Here is a 14377-nt window from a genome sequence, read left to right as displayed (position 1 = left end):
GTGTACGTGCCCTGATGGCGCAGCTCAAGTTTAATCTACTGTCTCTGTGAATGTTGAGTTTTCCTCCTGGTTTTCTTCCTGTTCTCTTGTTTCCTTCAGCTTCGTTGAAACATTCCACCATTTCAACTGACTATGCTAAATTGTCTCTAGTGTTAGTGTTACAGCTAGGATGTAATCCTGCATCACAACCTGGACCAGGACAGTTACTAAAGATGAACAAATGAATGTTTGTATATAATTCATCTGCAATGGACCGGCGACCTGTCCAGGATGTACCCCTGCCTTTCACCTTATGTGCGCTGGGATAGGCTCCAGCAGGCCCCTGTGACCCTAATTAGGAATAAAGCGGATATAGACAATGGATGGATGGATGGATGGATGGATGGATATAATTCATTTTGTTCACAGGCACAGGATTCTCCTAACAGTGAAGATACAGATGTAATGACTCTCTATGAGAGCTGTACTCATGCTCCACACATGTGAATGAAAGAGAGATTTGGCTGAATGTCTTGGCCAATATCTGTGGAAAATCTGCATTCATTTGGAAAAAATTGCAAGCTCCTCTGAATAATCACAGAGTTTACTTGATTTTGTGTTAATTTGCCAAACGGTGAGACTGAATATTACACTGTGTTGTGAATTGTTTATGTATTAACAGTATTGCATTATTCCATCACACATCTTCAAACACTGGTGAATTAGTCCTTAATCACCTAATTAAATGACTAATTAAATTATTACTAATAAAGAAATGAAAATAAAACAGGCCCAAAAAAAAAAAAAACATTTCAAAATGAATAATATCTGGCCATCATTAAGTCCTGAGCAGTGTGCTACATTTCACCTTACACTACTGGAAAAGCATGAAGTGTCTAAAGTGTGTTCCGAACACTACGGCAGGCGCTTGTTCTGTGACAGGAAGGAAGTAGGTGCAATGTGAAGTGTCAGAACAGATTTCTATTTTTACTCTCTGTGTTGGAGCGCTCTCACTTGCTGGCACGACCAACCCCAGATATGGCAGTTGACTACACAGTTTTTAATTAACGCCTGTGACTGATATACCTATTAGGCAATTATCTCCACAACACTAAACACTCATAAATCCGAACACTCTCTGGGTTACGCAATAAGTTAAACTAGCTGCTTGGCTTCTATTTAAAGTGTATTTTGCTTCAACCAAAATTTATTATGTTTTAATTCATCAGTATGCCTTGGATTTTTTTTAAATTAAGACACTAAATAACAAGGCTAAAAGACTTGGATATACTATCTGCGGTATATTATAATGAGCTTATACTCCTTGTATTCAGGAGAATAACAGTATGTTCATAATTCATAATTAGCACATACCTAGAAAACAGAAAACATTTTTAATGTAAAGTCAGTAAAACTATGAGGAAATGGATTAGCCATCATTAGACTGCAGTGTGGAGCTTGAGGATGGAGCGATCCTGGACGAACGTTAGTAAAATGTTTCCATATAGGTTTCTACTTTGCCTCCCTAGGAGGCATGAACTTCTTGTGCTCATCAGAATAAGCATGCTGAGGTAAGATTATCTAAATTGTTCATATGTTAACTGTTTAAGTTAAGGGAAACTTACAGAGATCGAATGATATTCTCACATTTCATGGTGAAATTGTTATAGTTGCACTTCAATATACTATTTGACCAAAGATTTGTGGTCATTTGACCACGTGCTTATAGAACATCTCATTCCATATTTATCCCCTCTGTGTTTGCTGTTATAATGGGCTCCACTCTTCTGCTTTCCACTAGATGTTGGAGCGTGGCTGTGGGGATTAGTGATCATTCAGCTACAAGAGCATTAGTGAGATCAGACACTGATGTTGTAAGAGTAAGGAGGTCTGGGGTTCAGTCTGTGTTCCAGTTCATCCCAAAGGTGTTCGGTGGTGTTGAGTCAGAGTCAGGGCTCAGTGCAGGACACTCCAGTTCTTCCACTCCTTAACACCTTAACACACCATGTCTTCATGGAGCTCAGGGGCTTTGTGCACAGGGGCACTGCCATGCTGGAACATGTGTGTGAGTCTCTTAGTTCAAGTGAAGGGAAATTATAATGCTACAGTGTTCAGAGACTTTCTAGGCAACTTTTTGGCAACAGTTTGAGAAAGAATTACACATGTGATGTGTGATGCTCAGGTTTCAACATATTTTTTGCCCATAGAGTATATGCAATACAGATTCTTTTAAACCAGATAATTGAATACATGACCTGTCACTGCACTGGTATCATTTAATATCCTCCACCTAGTGAAAAGGGATCCTCCATCTACTGAAAAGGGATATTGATGTCTATTATATATAAATATATATATATATATATATATATATATATATATATATATATATACACACACATATGACCTGTTCACATTATTTATTATTTTATGCTTAACAAACATTCCTCACAGTCTCACTTTTTAGCGCTAGAACATTTGAAACTATATAGACCTTTCTTTGTGTTGCTTTCCACTTTACAAAAAGCCTTATGAAAGCATTTTTCAAAGCTTCCTCATCTTCCCCCTGTGAAGGAAGAGCACCATCTTGTGCGTGAACAAACAGGCAGACAAGGAGAGAGTCAAGGTCAAAGACTCATCCGTTAATGGTTTGTGTGAACGGTTATGTATTTAAATGCACTTCACATCTTTAATGCTCTTAAGGGCAGTGTATGTGACAGGTATGCGTGTGATATGTGCACAAAGCTAGGGCAGTGGACAAAACATAAGCGTCTGTAATGTACCGTGTGTAAGGGTACGAGCTGCTTCTGATTACGTCGGATATGAGTGTGGGATTAGTGAATTCATTTTGATCTGCCATATGGTTTTAGGCTCGTGTAATTTTAATAAGAAGAAAGGCTGTTAAAGCGCTGATCTAATTGCATCTGCTTTACTGGAAAGAGGTGTGAGCACACAAGCATTAAATGAACAGAACGAGCACCTCTCTCTCTCTCTATCTTTTTTTAACGGTTGCTACGGCAAGGCAATAGCAAAGTTATTCCACTCTCAATCTCCAGTGGGGGTTTTAATCCCCATTAACTGACAGGCTAATTTGTGAGATTGGATTACACAAGAGGCTCATTTATGGCACCTTTGGACACACAGGTCATGTGATGCTGCCCTCAACTCCACTCAGCAGTAAGATAGTGCTTTCCTCTCGAGTCTGGTGTGTGTGTTTGTGTGGAAGTAAAAGGAAAAGTCTAATCTGACTAATTGCCTAACATCACACATTATGTCATGGTTTAAAATATATTTTTGGTATAATAAACATATAAACTAAACATGTTTACCTATACTATACACTGGACAGCTGAAGGCTTTTCACCAGCATCACATAAAGCATTAAGTCTAACCTCCTGCAATGATTCAGTTTTCTGTATGCTCATCATAAGGTATCTCAGTCTATAGCTGTCTGTGAGCTTCCTTTTCAATCAGACAAGCTTTATCTTAAAAGTGTAAATGCTGCACAAAATTACTGTACACATTCAGAACCTCTACGTTTTTCTCCTCCTCCTCCTCCTCCTCCTCCTCCTCCTCCTTTGCCTGAAAGGCAGGAAAAAAGTATGTAGAGCTCTAATGCTACATTGACACATACAGTAATTCACAGCAACAATGCGGCCAATTCAACATGAGCTGCCATAATTCTGGTGATACAAGAGACAGATGGTGGCCAGATGTGGGCGTGTCCACATCAGCGATGCGACAAAGTAGAGAAAAGTTTAACTTCATGCAGGTACAGAGAGACTCCAATGGGAGAGAAGACAGTAGAGTGCACGTGATCTGTGGCGAAGAGCACAAGCTGCTTCTCCTTCATTTCCTATGATGTGATGCAGATAAACACTGATGAATTTTATACACAAACACCAAATCTCCCCCCAGAACGTTTCATTTTAGCCGTAAGAAAAGTGATTCAGAATACTAGTTGCTCCACCCACTGATAAATGTTACTATGGCAACCGATAGAAGAAACGCCTACTGACGACTCTAATAGTACAGCGACTGGAGACTTGCAATGATAAAATTGTTGTATGTGTGAATGTAGTGTAAGAAAGCAGCATTATGCACTCACTGGTCACTTTAATAGCCCTTATCAGCCAATCATGTGGCAGCAGGCTCAGCGAAACCCACTGAGAGATGAAGAATGCTCAAAGACTGGCGAATTTTTTCCCAGTTTGGGCAAGTCTGAGCATCCTTTTTGGCTGAAAGGAGAAGAACCCAGTGTGGTCCTCTGCTATGTTGCAGCTCATCCACCTTAAGGTTTAACATGTTGTGTGAAAGAGTGCTTATGTGATTTACCATAACCTTGTTTAGATAACAATCAGTGTCACAGAGATCATGATATCTCCCATTTCTGATGTTAGATGTGAACATTAACTGAAGCTCTTGACCTGTATCTGCATGATTTTAAGCATTGCACAGCAGTCACATCATTGGCTGATTGGATAACTGCAATGAGCAGATATACAGCTGTTCCTAATAAAGTGCTCAGTGAGTGGATATTTTTTGCAAAAGAAATGTTAAAGGCATTTGATCAAACACATAATTAATTGGTGTGATTAGGCAGGCCCACAAACACATCAGCTCCTCTCCTTCCCTTTAAGATGCGATGTGTGTGCAGTGCAGCACATTATCTGTGAATGCAGAAATAAATGCAAACGCCATAATATTCAGAGGAGCTTGCATTTTTCCCATGAATATCACAGTTCACATGCATGAAACATGAGTTCAGCTATCATAGAAAGTCATTACATATGTGTCTTCAATGCTAGGAGATTAAAAGAAGAATCCTGTACTTGCAGTTTCAGATAGATTCAAATATGTTTCTAGAGAAAAAGTACAAATAAGTCACTGAGATGCATCGCCAATTCGGAAAATAAGCTGCCGCAAAATCAAGCGTTTGCCCAACAGTAATAAACTCTGCAGAATCCTAGAGGGCCTCAACACTCACTATAGTTTGCATTCACATTTTATAGTCCAAAATCTTCTACAAAATCTTCTTTAAAAATGCGTAAGACACCATGATCATTCAGAGATGGAACGCTATAAAGGGAAAAGAAGTAAATGTTGAATATAAAAAGTGTTCATTTTCTGCAAGCTGTAGTCATGTGCACAGAGCATATTTTCCCCGTCGGCACGGTTTCCCGCTATAAACAGAGCCAGATACAATATTCATGCTCAGTTGTGCATTCTCGGCTTACACTTAAAACAGTCCACGAGCTAATGGTTTGATCCTAAAATCTGTGACAAATTCTCACTGAAGGCTGATGACTCACTGTAGACTAATGACGTCTGATTGCACTGCAAGTAAACACATATTGTTTAAATCATCGGAAGGAGAGTTCGTCAGAACGCGAATGTGGCCACAAATTGCTTCATATCCTGGGAGAATTAAAGCAGCGTGTCTGAGAGCTTTATTTATCTCCATTCACACCAGCTCTGCTAGCCAAAAACAATTTCACATTTTTAATGTTGCATATATTTAGGCTCATATATTTAGGGGTGATGGAATTTTGAGATCATCTCCTGAGACGGAGAGTCTAAACATAAGTTTGTTTCCTTTTTATGTTGAAATGGGGGGAAAAGGGCAGGATTTTATAGGAGGTACATCACAGAGAATTATGTTGTGTTTCCTGCCTGTCAGGGTTCCACTTGAGGTCAGGAAAACATTTTATCTATCTATCTATCTATCTATCTATCTATCTATCTATCTATCTATCTATCTATCTATCTATCTATCCATTCATTCACTCATCAATCCATCCATCCATCCATCCATCCATCCATCCATCCATTCATCCACCCATTCATCCACCCATTTATCTATCTATCTATCTATCTATCTATCTATCTATCTATCTATCTATCTATCTATCTATCTATCTATCCATCCATTCATCAATCCATCCATCCATCCATCTATCTATCTATCTATCTATCTATCTATCTATCTATCTATCTATCTATCTATCTATCTATCTATCTATCTATCTATCTATCTATCCATTGATTCATCAATCCATCCATCCATCCATCCATTCATTCATCCACCCATTTATCTATCTATCTATCTATCTATCTATCTATCTATCTATCTATCTATCTATCTATCCATCCATTCATCAATCCATCCATCCATTCATACACCCATCTACGCTATATTGCCAAAAGTATTCACTCACCTGCCTTGACTCGCATATGAACTTAAGTGACATCCCATTCCTAATCCATAGGGTTCAATATGACGTCGGTCCACCCTTTGCAGCTATAACAGCTTCAACTCTTCTGGGAAGGCTGTCCACAAGGTTTAGGAGTGTGTTTATGGGAATTTTTGACCATTCTTCCAGAAGCGCATTTGTGAGGTCACACACTGATGTTGGACGAGAAGGCCTGGCTCTCAGTCTCCGCTCTAATTCATCCCAAAGGTGTTCTGTCGGGTTGAGGTCAGGACTCTGTGCAGGCCAGTCAAGTTCCTCCACACCAGACTCTGTCATCCATGTCTTTATGGACCTTGCTTTGTGCACTGGTGCACAGTCATGTTGGAAGAGGAAGGGGCCAGCTCCAAACTGTTCCCACAAAGTTGGGAGCATGGAATTGTCCAAAATGTCTTGGTATGCTGAAGCATTCAGACTTTCACTGGAACTAAGGGGCCAAGCCCAGCTCCTGAAAAACAACCCCACACCATAATCCCCCCTCCACCAAACTTTACACTTGGCACAATGCAGTCAGACAAGTACCGTTCTCCTGGCAACCGCCAAACCCAGACTCGTCCATCAGATTGCCAGATGGAGAAGCGCGATTCGTCACTCCAGAGAACGCGTCTTCACTGCTCTAGAGTCCAGTGGCGGCGTGCTTTACACCACTGCATCCGACGCTTTGCATTGCACTTGGTGATGTATGGCTTGGATGCAGCTGCTCGGCCATGGAAACCCATTCCATGAAGCTCTCTGCGCACTGTTCTTGAGCTAATCTGAAGGCCACATGAAGTTTGGAGGTCTGTAGCGATTGACTCTGCAGAAAGTTGGCGATCTCTTCGCACTATGCGCCTCAGCATCCGCTGACCCCGCTCCGTCAGTTTACGTGGCCTACCACTTCGTGGCTGAGTTGCTGTCGTTCCCAAACACTTCCACGTTCTTATAATACAGCTGACAGTTGACTGTGGAATATTTAGGAGCGAGGAAATTTCACGACTGGATTTGTTGCACAGGTGGCATCCTATCACAGTTCCACGCTGGAATTCACTGAGCTCACTTCCATCCATCCATCCATCCATCCATCCATTCATCCACCCATTTATCTATCTATCTATCTATCTATCTATCTATCTATCTATCTATCTATCTATCTATCTATCTATCCATTCATTCATCAATCCATCCATCCATCCATCCATCCATTCATCCACCCATCTATCTATCTATCTATCTATCTATCTATCTATCTATCTATCTATCTATCTATCTATCTATCTATTCATTCATCAATCCATCCATCCATCCATCCATCCATTCATCCACCCATCTATCTATCTATCTATCTATCTATCTATCTATCTATCTATCTATCTATCTATCTATCTATCTATCTATCTATCTATCTATCTATCTATCTATCTATCTATCTATCTATCTATCTATCTATCTATCCATTGATTCATCAATCCATCCATCCATCCATCCATCTATCCATCCATTCATTCATCCACCCATCTATCTATCTATCTATCTATCTATCTATCTATCTATCTATCTATCTATCTATCTATCTATCTATCTATCTATCTATCTATTCATCAATCCATCCATCCATTCATACACCCATCTATCTATCTATCTATCTATCTATCTATCTATCTATCTATCTATCTATCTATCTATCTATCTATCTATCTATCTATCTATTCATTCATCAATCCATCCATCCATCCATCCATCCATTCATCCACCCATCTATCTATCTATCTATCTATCTATCTATCTATCTATCTATCTATCTATCCATCTATCTATCTATCTATCTATCTATCTATCTATCCATCTATCTATCTATCTATCTATCTATCTATCTATCTATCTATCTATCTATCCATTGATTCATCAATCCATCCATCCATCCATCCATCCATCCATCTATCCATCCATTCATTCATCCACCCATCTATCTATCTATCTATCTATCTATCTATCTATCTATCTATCTATCTATCTATCTATCTATCTATTCATCAATCCATCCATCCATTCATACACCCATCTATCTATCTATCTATCTATCTATCTATCTATCTATCTATCTATCTATCTATCTATCCATTCATTCATTCATTCATCAATCCATCCATCCATCCATCCATCCATCCATCCATCCATCCATTCATCCACCCATTTATCTATCTATCTATCTATCTATCTATCTATCTATCTATCTATCTATCTATCTATCTTTGATTTATCAACACACTATTCCTCCTTCTTTTCAGCCTATTGTAAATAAATCTATGTACCTGTTCATCTTTTGCATTTCACACTCCTTCTATTTCAAGATTCTTCTGAATTCTATTTATATGTGTGTATCCACACATGCATGCATCCATGAACACACACTCTGAGAAATCACATGCCTCAACTGACAAGTCGTTGTGTCTCCACACTCTGCATGTCAGCGGGTGCAGAAAGAAAGAGAAAACATTTAAAAGGTGCAATAGATTATTTTTAAATATCTTACTTGTACAAATAACCTGAAAGGTATGTAGAGCGTGATAATAATTAAAAATAATGGTCTAGACCTTTGCCTTAGGAGAAGTCTATAAATTCATGAAGAAAAAGTCGTGCCTCATGAGACATTTAATAGACTCTACTTTACAAGCTGATGTAAAGCTAGGGGGCGGAGCTTTGTGAATATGGGTGGAAAAGGGGGAGGGGCACAAGAAGATTAAAAATGTAATAAAATAAATAAATAAAAATTTAAAATTAATAAATGTATTTATTTAATTAATTTAATTAACTTTTACAAAAATAAAAATTAAAAATAAATAAATTTATTATATTATAGAAATATTAGAGTCAATATTAAATGTAAATTTATTTAAAGCTTGATATTTGAATGATTTTTATTTGTCTCCTTTTTTAAACCCAACCCCCTTTCACTGCCCATACTCATGGGATCTATGTTGACCCGTAATATTTGACATTTGAACATCGTTTTTAAAACTCCTTGATTCACACCACCACCCCCCATCCCGCCCATGATCATGAAGCTCCACCCCCCAGGATCTACATCAAGCCATTAAGTTTAATATTTGAGTGATTTTTTCCTCTTCCTGTCCCTTGTTCATATCCATTAGAGAGCTCATTTTGAAAACCTTACCACATACACATTTAAAAAATTACTATAAAATGAGCATGATTAGTTTGTAGCTTTCCCCCAATTTTTCCCTGCAAGAATATAGGAATATAAAAAATCAGTGTGGCAGAAGTAGCTGAACACGTGACTGTTGTTTTCCCCCAAAACCCAAGCCACCTAACGTCTCCACTAAGATGCAGAAAGATGTGAATGTGATTTGTTATCTTTTTTTTGTCATTTATATATTTTTTTATCTCAAATCTATCTACTGACTCTGGAATTTGAGCAAAACAAAGAAGTGGAAAAAATATCAGTTTTTCATATGCATTTAATTTTGTGCATAAAGGATCCTCCTAAGGGAGCCATAGTACAATATGTGTAATAAAATGCAGCAAGAAATATACAACAAACCCAACAGAGAGCCTTTCAGGATTTCAGAAGACATGTATTGGAGATGTTAGATGTTCCTTTCACCCTTACTCTTGCCTCCACATGTGTCTAGCTATGAAGCCTGATATATCTGATTAATTAGGTCTTCGAGCAGGACTAAAGCAGGGTGAGACTCTGTGGTGTCTGTGCCACATGTGAAGGATCAGACAGGAGTTTGTGGATAATTGGCTGGGCTGCCCAGTGGAAGCAAGTCACTGCTGTCCAGTGCGACTCATTACGTTACCATTCATGGAGCGCATCCAGCTTCTGTCATAAAAAAAAGCAGCAGTCGCTTCCTCATCCAGGCAGGGAATGTGATCTGGAGTGGTAAAGACTAAAGAATTTTCATGGGGCGCACTTTTAACGAGTGATTACGACTCTTTGGCTGTAACTGATGCTGAGACACAAATTGTAAGCCGCATCTACACCTGCTGCACTGGTGTCCCACCAGGCTCAGTACTTGGCCCTCTATACTTGTTCTCTTGGTAAAGTCATGTCACCACTATGCGAATGACACTCAACCCATTCTCTCCTTCACTCACCCAGACGCCACCATTTCTGCTCAGATCTCAGCACATCTGGCAGATATCTCACCATGGATAGCAGCTCATCATGTGAAAATTAATCCCAGCAAAACCAAACTGTTATCATCCCAGGTGATTCAATTCCAGGATCTTGTGATCTCCCTGAAAAACTCACTGATTTCATGGGGTAACCATGATCAACCTTTTCCTCCCACAATGCTAATCTGTCGACGCCCATGACGATTTCCTCTTTTCAATATCAGAAGAATTTCTGCATTTCTATCCACACAGGCCACCTAGGTGCTTCTTAGGTGCCTTGTCATTTCAAGACCACACTACTCACTCCTGGCAAGTCAACCTCTGTAAATGATCCAGAAAGGAGCTGTGAAGTTCTCACACACTTTTTTGTAGCTGCTGCATCAGATTGCCTACAAAGTGAAAAATGGACTAGCACCCACTTACCTCAAAGCGTTTATCACTCCCTGCACAGCACCAGGCTCCCTCAGATCCTCCAGCACTACTCAACTAATCCCACCATCTGGGGGTACAAGGAAGGCATGCATCAAAACTCTTCTCAGTTCTGGTACCTACAAGAGATGGTTCCCTTAGATGTCCAAACAGCTGAGTCTCTGGAAGTCTTCAAACAACGCCTTAAGACCTACCTATTCTTGAAGTACTAAAACTAGCACAAAAAAAGTTTTTGCTGCATTTCCTCCCAACAGAGTGTTTAGACTAATGGTATTCTTAGTCGGTGTCCTAGTAAACCTGTATCCCTGTGTTAAAGCACTTCTGTACATAACTCTGGATAAGAGTTTCTCCCAAATGTATTTACATATATGTAAATGTAAACAATTCATCAATTCATGCCTCCACCCAGTGTGTATGCAGTTTGCATGTTCTCCTTGTGCTTCAGGGGTTTCCTCTGGTGTTTCCTCTGATTTCCTCTTGTGTGTGTGTGTTTGTGTATGTGTGTGTGTGTGTGTGGCATCTCTAAATCCAGGGAGTCTCCCACCTTGTACTCCGAGCCTCTGTGATAGACTCCAGGTTCCCTGCAACCCTGTGTAGGATAAGATGGATGGATAATAAGAATTTGTTTTGTTCAATAAAATGACTAGTCATGCCTGAAAAGGCATCACATTCCCTGGCCTTTTGATAACTGATGATGTAGCCCTGGAAAAATCTTTTTAAAAAATAGTGATTTAGAGGATTAACACGCTACCCTAGCCAGTGCCGTGGGGGATCAGGAGTCTATCCCTGGGTGTGAAGTGAGAAGTGAATCCACCATGAATGGAAAGCTATGAGATATGGCTGTACTCGTACACATACACTATACCAAAAGTTTGCAGACATCTGACCATCACACCTACATGTGCTCTTTAGAACATTCCATGATAGATTTATTTCCTCTGTGTTTGCTGTTATAACACACTCCACTGTTCTGTGAAGGTTTTCCACTAGATGTTGGAGCGTGGCTGTGGGGATTAGTGATCATTCAGCTACAAGAGCATTAGGGAGATCAGACACTGATGTTCAGGTTCAGTCGGTGTTCCAGTTCATCCCAAAGGTGTTCAGTGGGGTTGCGTCAGAGTCAGGGCTCTGTGCAGGACACTCCAGTTCTTCCACTCCAACTTTAACACACCATGTCTTCATGGAGCTCAGGGGCTTTGTGCACAGGGGCATTGTCATGCTGGAACTGGGTTTGAATCTCTTCGTTCCAGTAAAGAGAAATTATAAACCTACAGCATACGAAGACAATTGTGTGTTTTCAAATTTGTAGCAACAAATTAGGGGAAGAATAGCATATGGGTATGATGGTCAGGGGTGTGCATACTTTCCATGGAGAAGAATACACATAATTGGAGTTGAGCTAATTGTGTGTAGAGAGGATTTAATAACAATATTGTGCTCATTGGTATTCAGACCTCAGACATACATGCTGTTCAGAGAGCTGTGTGAGATTTGTGCATGTGGGGTAATCCCTGCCTTAAAGACAGGCATGTCTCACTTAAGTGTGATACTGCCCATGGCCTTAAGACCTTTTCAGTTTGTTTTTGACATATGTTGTTCAGAAAAGATGCAAATGTTTAGCAATAGGGTTTATAGTAAAAGAGCAGATTTGTTTCAGTAATCATCGTCCAATTAAATGGAATAAGTGAACGGGACGACTACTTTTACTTAAATCCTACACACAGGGTTAAAAAGGTTTCATCTAGCACCCCTTTTTATGCTTCACCATCGCCTAGTGTGAAGCGAGACATCCCAGAGGTGTTAAACATCCTCACAGTTATAACAACCTCTGTAATCCTCCCTCTTTGCCAGATTAGGAAACACTGACGAGCTGTAATTAGAGTTTCCTGTGCTCACAAAACATGGTGGATTTCAGACCTCAGAGGTGTCTAATAACACGCTGTATTTGCTGGAGTAACTTTTTGAATTCTCACATCCAGGGATCTTATTTACCGGAATATTCCTCTGGATAACATCATGACCCCTGACCAGGATCATTCCTAAACATTTACCTGAACTGAAAGAATGCACTTTTGGAAGAAATTGTGCTTGTCGGTGTTGTGTTGATGCTGGTTAACTTTTATTCTTACAGCAGTAAATGCGTTAAAGACAAAAATATACTTTTAATTCATTGCATTCAGCTGTGTTCTGCGCATTACATCTTCCTATTAATTGTCCATTTATTTCACAATGTCTTAATTCACTGGCTTTTCCACTTATTTCATTCACTAAGAAAATGCTAAGTTTCACCCTGAATCACTCCACTGTTTACAAATCAATGCTTGGCTTATTTTGTGTGCTGAAACAAACATAAGTCATCCCTTAATACATACAGATTAATGTTAAAGCTCCATTAATTATCAGTAATACATGCCGTATGGTAGCAGTGTAAAGAACTTCTGTTATCATTTACTAGCATTAAGTGATAATGTCACCGTCGCTATCACCATCTGCAGGCTCCTAAACATGGACTAAATCTCATCCATTAGGGGTTTTGTCAATATACTGTATGTTTATACTCTTACTCAAGTAATTACCCATGTAAGCATTTTTGATTATTTTTTTTAGGTGACTTTTACTTGAACCATCATATTTAAGTATATAAGTATTATTTTTTTTACTCTTTAACTGTTTTACAAATTTATTTATTTATTTTATTCAGGTTTTCCAAGTCATTCATTTAATTTAAGCAATATATATTAAATATTTTTAAAGTAACAGTAACTGTACTTGCGTAAAAATATTTTCTAAGGGAACAGTATTTAATATTTTTTTTTAAAGAAACAATCATTTTACTTCATTTTCTTCTTTTACTTTTTTTTTAAATTTATTTTTTAGGAAGTCATTCTTTGTTTGTTTTAAGAGGTGATGCAACGTTTTCACTTGAGTTTTTGTAAAGTGACTTTACTTTTACATGAGCAATTATTTTTAAGATAACTGTTTTCCTCTTTTACTTTTTTCTTAAGTAATTAAAAAAATATTTTTTTAATCATTCTTTTTAAATAAGCAACATTTTATCTTGATATAATTTTAAAGCAACAGTACCTTTACATAAATAATATTTTTTTACTTTGAATAATTATTTTAAATAATTATTTTTAAAGTGCCCAACTACTTTTACTTGAACTACTTTTTTGTGCTTTTTCCTCTTTTAATTTTTTCTTCATTCATTTTTTAAGAAGTCATCTCTTTTTTTTTTACTTTAAGCAAGCAATATTATTACTCATGTATTTTTAAAGTGACTGTAACTTTATTTGAGCAATTCCTTTTAACGTGACGGTGCTTTTATGTGAATAAAGGAAACTATACTGATTCTCTCTCCACTGAAACTCTGATTCATCCACTGTCTTGACTTTTTTCTCTAAGCGCTACATGTGTTCTGTAACACTTACAGCTGTGTCTTGATTTAGTTGACATTCTTTAATGCATTAGCATTTTGATAAAGACAAATTTCCCGCAGTAGCTTTGATTCATCAGCAGCTGGACCGTTCGGACGGATAACCACAGTGTGAAGAAAGAAGGATAATATTTTAATTATGCAGCCCTTTTCCCCACTCAGA

The 14377-nt window shown here is 38.5% G+C and overlaps 1 protein-coding gene across 5 annotated transcripts in view; it reads right to left on the bottom strand.

The window, feature by feature from the left end:
- Positions 1 to 14377, bottom strand: part of LOC131369790 (chemokine-like protein TAFA-2) — a 48419-nt gene that overhangs the window by 31430 nt on the left and 2612 nt on the right. For 2 of the 5 annotated variants that reach the window (XM_058416644.1, XM_058416646.1), the window contains exon 2: positions 10773 to 10848. The exons of the other annotated variants lie outside the window; for them this stretch is intronic. The gene's annotated coding sequence lies outside the window, so the exon portion shown is untranslated. The remainder of the gene's footprint in view (positions 1 to 10772; positions 10849 to 14377) is intronic. 5 annotated transcript variants of the gene reach the window in all.

Source organism: Hemibagrus wyckioides, linkage group LG19 (assembly GCF_019097595.1).
Source record: "Hemibagrus wyckioides isolate EC202008001 linkage group LG19, SWU_Hwy_1.0, whole genome shotgun sequence".
In the NCBI taxonomy this organism is placed as follows: domain Eukaryota; kingdom Metazoa; phylum Chordata; class Actinopteri; order Siluriformes; family Bagridae; genus Hemibagrus; species Hemibagrus wyckioides.
The sequence above is the reverse complement of the archived record's forward strand: the minus strand, read 5'-3'. Positions and strand labels throughout refer to the sequence as shown.